Raw genomic sequence first — 7,202 nt, forward strand, 5'->3', positions numbered from 1 at the left:
ACTTACAACGCTAGAATCCGGGTTTCGATACCCGTGGTGGGCAGAGCACAAATAGCCTATTGTGTAGCTTTTTGCTTAATTACAAACAAACAAACTTTAAATTTTAATCCCGGTGTGAGCGGACGGGATACAACTATTAGTATTATAATTTATACTATATATGTGCGTACTATATGATTGTTTTACTTTTAATAATCTAATATAATCTACAAAGAATCACGTTAATAAATAATATAAAGCTGTCAACGACATATATATATATATATATATATATATTTATGCACATTTCACATAAACAGCTTACCTCCTCAAGTTTTATGTCTAACCGTAACAATAGTAATGATATAGAGATAACCTACTACTGTTAAATAATTAAAATACTTCAAAAATTTGTTCTTGCTTCATAACCAACTTAGCGTATTATCACTATAGACCCATAAGCAATCTTTTCAATAGCGGGCGAACTAGTTTGTTTGTTTTGAATTTCGCGCAAAGCTACACGAGGGCTATCTGCGCTAGCCGTCCCTAATTTAGCAGTGTAAGACTAGAGGGAAGGCAGCTAGTCATCACCACCCACCGCCAACTCTTGGGCTACTCTTTTACCAACGAATAGTGGGATTGACCGTCACATTATAACGCCCCCACGGCTACAAGGGCGAGCATGTTTGGTGGGACGGGGATTCGAACCCGCGACCCTCAGATTGCGAGTCGAGTGCCCTAACCACCTGGCCATGCCGGGCCTAAGAGGGCGAACTATTTAGACATTGACTGGTGTACTCTGTACATCGTACTAACTGAAATGCAAAAATAATTTTCAACAGTTTAGCGAAAACAAAATGTATCTATAAGAATTATAAGTATAATATAACTAAGCTTATAACATATATGAACAAACAATATTGTTGCGTCATCGAGGTCACGTGACTGGTGTGGCGCCCTCTAGTTTCTAGAACTATCTTGTTCCTTCATGAATGCTCTAGTACTTACTAGATAGGGTAGTCTGGTATATATAAGAGGGGGACAACGTGACGCGGTAATGTAATGTGTGTGTAGACAGCGAGTAATTGAACTGCAGTCAGAGAGCACGAGAGACGTTCTTTGAGAGTTATAGCGTTTGTTTTAGCGCTATTGTTGAAAATAAGTGTATGGTAGAGTTGTATTCGGAAAGAATAAACCAGTTTTATTAAGTAAGGGCTTGTGTCGCTAAAGTTTCGTCGGAACGAAGTTACGGAAAGTTAATTAACAAACGGAGACGTAACAATATGAAACAGTTCTGCCTTTAGGTCGATATAATGATAATATTTTTTTTCTTTCGAGACTGAGTAGCACAGAGTGGGGTATTTTACGTACATACTACAGTAAATACTACAAAGAATGTGGAAAAACTGTAGCAACAACCAAATAAAGTAAAATGATCATTTAGTATCTTAACAAAACTTTGGGTTTATTCATCGCTTTTGTCCCGTTTCAAACACACGCCCTTCATTGGGCCTAGCTATAAAATAGTGTGTACTTAAACATTTGAACATCAACAACTGTTATTGTGTTTAACAAATTAAGCAACTGCAGTGTAAAACAGAAAAGTTGGTAATAAAGAAAATAAATATTTTTTCTCGTGTAGAATTAAAAGCAATTTATTTAAACATTTTTTTCAATACGATACTCTGTATAACCATAATATATATTAATTACTTAAAACTTATGCTATATGTTTTTCTAAAGTCAAAATTCAAGTGATAATTGTCTCATAATTACAAGTCAATTAACTATTTTACGTTTTTTTTGTTATTTTGTCAATACAAAACCACACAATGGACAAGTTGCACTCTGCCCACCGCGGTAAATCGAACCCAGAATTTTAGGGTTATAAGTTTGTAAATTTATCGCTGACCCGCCGTAGGATGATAACATGGCATGGGATTGTTGAAGTGGTCATTGTTAAACTGCCAAAACATCATGATTTCCAAACATTGAATGGCTATGTATGCATATACATATATTTTGTAATACTGCGAGGTTAGTTCGTTATATTAATGAGAGAATGGTGAGATTGTTTTATAGGATAGTATTCTGTATTCAAGCTTCTATCAAATCATCCACAAAATTCTACAACAGCACAGCAATAATTTTTACGGAGTTACAGTTTACGTTTTTGAGAATGTTCATAACTGAGAATTTAGTTGATTCAGCAATAAAGTAGTTATGCTTTAATCTACAGTATTAACACCTAGTATTATAAAGTAACATGTACTATTATTTTGTAATTTGTTTATGATTTTCACCAAACACGTTTCAATTTTGGATCAAAAACTTTGTATACAGGGCCAAAGAAGAGCCCGATGAGTTATGAAATCTGAGGCATAGGGTTTTCGTTAATACAGTAAATATAGATTATACAATAATAAAAAAAAAGAAGCATTTAACACTCTCTCTTAAAACACATAGTCTACTGTACTTCATTTTGATAATCTAACAAATACATGTAAATATGTGGTGTGTGCCAGTTGAAAATTACCTGGTTTTTTACCCTCCAAAAACTAGTTGATAATATATCTTTATTCAGGTATATTTAAGAATATTTTCCATCACTTTTCGTGCAATGTTAATATTTTTTTTTGGAAACTACCTTATGAACACAATATAAGCAGTTGTTACGACAGCGGAAGTCACGTGACGCTGCTAGCACATGCGTGATTGAGTTTCTCGAATTATCAGGGAACTCCTCGAATTTTGGCGAAGCCTCTTGGCGAGAAAAGCCAACGGCAATGAATGTATGGTTAAGAGAACAGTAGTCACGTGAGTTTCGGGTAATTTACGATTCTATTTCGAGCTAGTGTGTGTTTTGCACTCGTAGAGAGCGAAGTTGTCGAGACTGTGAATCGCTGTGATTTATAGCGTGTATTATAAAAGTTGTTAAGTTTAAGTTGACGAGACACTTACTGACTGTGGAATTACTGTGTACTAAAAGTTTGTATGGAGAAAAAATAAACTGGTTTAATCAAGAGAGAATTTCTACTGGAAATTAACAAACAAGCAGATACGTAACACAGTGTTAAACTCGTGCATGTCCTCGCTTCAGACTAAGGTCACATGCCACAGTGGTCATTCCATGTAGTTTGTATTCTTTTGGCTAAGTTTCTATGTCGTTTCTCTGAGGGGTTGGTCATACCCATGTGTAGGGGTGGAACAGAGGTTTCTAAAAGTTAATGTGAGCTAAAGCTATATCTATCTGAATTTGTATAGCGATGACGATCACTGGCATACGTAATCTACGACCAGTGGAATAATACTACTTCTCTGGTCTGACTTGAAAGTGTAGAAGTAAAGACACGATTTTTCTGATAAATATTTATATTCCTTTCCTGATGGTGACAAAACCTTGTCGAAACGTTGTACATTTGCTGTTATATTAAAGTTTTTCTTCATTACCCATTCAAGCCGTCTCCAGCCATTATTAGTCTCAAGTGTGGGTTCCTCGTCATCGAATTTAAGTTTCTTTTTGTTTTCAAGAGGTCAATCAAGGCGGAAATTTGTCTAGTTAATCTATTCTCGTGTTTAATGTCTATACAATAGTAACTGCTTAAACAAAGTTTGTCAAAAAACTAAAGATATTTCTTCACGGCACGATTTATCCAATCCTTGAATTGCCTTGACTGGATATTATGCTAGGCTATGGATTTGAAAGTCGCGTTTCAAGGAGTGATATGCCGTTGAGCACCAGTTGGGGTATTATAACAGTCATTCGAGTACACCCATAGGTGACATGTTTATTGATTATTTGACCTCCTTTAGTCAGCAGCTCTAAATTAGGGGTGATAATGCCTGAAACCTAGGGATTACTGGTTAGCCTTTTAGCCATGTTTCACATAAAGCGCCTTTCTGGTTGGAAATACAAAATACCTTGTCTTGAAATTATTGTATTTTTATAGAGTGTTAACTCTTTCATGTTTTATTCAAACAAAGGCTTATCATAATTAATCCGTGAAGAAGTATTTAAAGATTTTCTTGAGTATTTACCCTCGGATAAGTCAAATTTATTCATCAAGAACGAAAATGGGCAAAATATGGATGCTTACCCAAAAGAGTGATCGTATGATTGCACTATATGTAATTTGTTAAGAAACAATGCCAGAGACAGTATTTTTATAATAACGTGTTAAAACGACATCAAGAGTTTTGAAAATTTCTTGTGAACTGTGACATACCAGTGCTATCGATATTTACTCTTATGTATTCAAACCATCAAAATGGTTATTTACTAAAATTTTTGCACAAATATGAAACTCCACAATAAATGCGTCTGACAACAAAACTGTTTATTGACTATAGAATTAGTATGTATATTCTAAAGTAAAAAAATTGCTCGTCCTACATGTAAATCCTTCTCAGTTTCATTACGACTTTAATTAAACTAGTTTGATATTCATATTTTTTTTTCAAATCAAGAACAGGAATGACTTAATAAGAGTTATATAATCTATAAATCTCTTCTTTAGCGAAATTACTTGGATGACAGCTTTGAATTTTTTAACAATCACAAGGTTTTTGCAGAAATAAAAAGTAAAATTTTAACATTAGATTTACAATTGAAGAGCAGTTTGTCAGGCTGAGCTTGGTCTATTGGTTATTGTATCGATCTACGGATCAGAAGGCTTAAAGTATGAACCACGATGGTGCTGAACACACTCGATGCTTTCAGCTGAGGGTGCATTATAAGAGTGACGGTCAATCCCATTATTCGATTGAAAACCTACCAGAGCCTACGTAACGGATGTTGCTATCTGGCTTCCTTCCTTCTGATTATCAGGTTAAGATTATGGACGGCTATACCTGAAGAGCAGGGGTCTTCAACGTGGTCGTTTAGCCTATGTGCCCATAAAGTGATGTTCAGGCAGAAAATACCACTATATATTTATCTTGTTAACTATTCATTGGAAATAAAGAAATGCCTAGATCGTATTGAATTTTTTTTGATTATCACTAATCTGTGATGCAACGATAAAGAAAATTTTATTTAGATATTTGTTTTTCAAAGTATTATATGAGAACTCGTACTGTATCAACATAATTAACTAAATCTCATAGAAACGCAGAATCTTGCATAACAGTTACATGAAAAGAATATTTAAATTCTTATGGAAAATGCTTAAAAACCCGCAGTGTATGCATGAATCGTAGGCTGAAGAACACCAACCTACACTATCTCAAGGTTAGCTAATTTAAAAATATAATATAACCATCTATAACTTTGATGTTGATGTAGATTATTGTCTTCTAATTAACAACAATAATATTTGGAGAGGAATTAGAATTAATAGTGAGTGTTGTAGCACCACGATGTACAGATAATAACAACGTTAGTGATAGTATTGCCATCTATTGGCTTGTATTCAAAGGAAGTGACAATTTTTTAGAACTAGTTATGTGCCTTTTCCTCAGAAGACAATTAGCAGCCAATTAGTCATTACAATACCATACTTCCTAACAATGTATATATTGAAACATATGATTTTATTATAGAAATGTCTATTCTAATACTTAAGATAAAATTTAAATGCAGACTTAATTCACTGAACATAGATTTTTTGTTTGTTTGTTGTTAAGCGGAAAATTACACAAAGCGTTAGATGTGCTCTGCCCATCTCGGGTAACGAAACCTCGTTTACAGCGTTGTAAGTCCTTCCTTACATTTACCACTGAGCCACCTTGGGGCTACAGATTATGTAACAGTCTAAATGTATTATCCAAACATGATAGTTCTCACAATAATCCAGAGAATTACGTTATTAAACTGAAACTGATAGCTATGATATCACCCAATTAGACCACGTACTAAATGAGAACAAAGGTAAAACTCAAAGTGACAATCAGGTAGTTAAAAAAGTCAAACTAGATACTTGGTGGGGGGTGGGAAGGATATGTGAAGTCCTTATTATTCATACTGAAATTAATCAAAATCCAACAATGTGCAAAGTGAAAGGTCCTTCTGAGGAATCATCATTAAATACAGTTTTCTACAAAATGAATTTTACTGTGCAATCAAGTTATTAAAAATGTCTGCGTGGTTGTGTAGATTTGAAAAAGAAACTGAACCGAAAGAAAATAAACATTATTTTGCGAAAAATTAGAACTATTACTTTAATGGTCATGACTAACAAAATGAATATTATCTACCCTAAAACAATTTGAAAAATATTTCAATATATTCTGAACCGTCATGGAATGCCTGAAAGATCCCAAAAATAATTCATTGAATTATTTCGAGAATAAATAAGAGAAAAAAATCCAAATACAGAACAAAAGCTTTTCCCAAGGATTTTTTCCAACTGCACAATTATATTTTGACTTCATCATTTTTTAATATATGACGACTTATTACACATCATATATATATGCCTAGTAACAAATGATCCAAAAAAAGTGAAGAATATTCTAGAAAATACATTTATTTATCAAATCTGGAATGGAATTTTATAATCTTAAATATGTTTTTTTTAAATATTTATTCACTTGAACTTACTTATATATGTGAATTTCAACTGCACTAATATATTTACAGGTGCACAATTTGTGTTAAACTGCACACTAGGAAAACTCCTGTACAGGACCAATGTAAACTGACTGGTCATTTTCTTAGGATTCATACAAACATTTGTATGTATCATAACTTATGAATTAAAATAAAGAATAATGCATTAAAATATATGTCAACCACACTCTTATCTGCTACAACCAGTACCGGCTTATCAGGCCGGTTGGCATATGACAGACACAACAGTGGTTGAGAAGCTATTTATATTGTTACGTCTCTAGTCGTTAGTTACTTTTTCGTAAAAATTCTTTCTGAAGAAACTTTACCGATACAAGTCCTTTCTTAAATAAAACTGGTTTATTCTTTCTGAATACAACCTTGCAATACACTTAATTTCCACAGTCACGCTATAACAAATGCTATAACTCCCAACGAACGATTCACGTGCTCGACTCAAGTCGTCAATCTCTGTCTGCAGTTCAATTACATTGTTGCCGTCAGTTCTTACCGGTCTTATATATACAAGAATACCGCATATCTAGTAACCTTCCGAGACTTCAGGAAGGGACAGGATCCTTCTAGAAGTTCATGACGTGTTACTAGGGTCTCGTGACTTCCGCTGTCGTAACACTGCTCCTTCCTTAGTATTGTTCGTCCCTAACAATAGCCA

This window comes from Limulus polyphemus, unplaced genomic scaffold, assembly GCF_000517525.1.
Source record: "Limulus polyphemus unplaced genomic scaffold, Limulus_polyphemus-2.1.2 Scaffold411, whole genome shotgun sequence".
Lineage (NCBI taxonomy): Eukaryota > Metazoa > Arthropoda > Merostomata > Xiphosura > Limulidae > Limulus > Limulus polyphemus.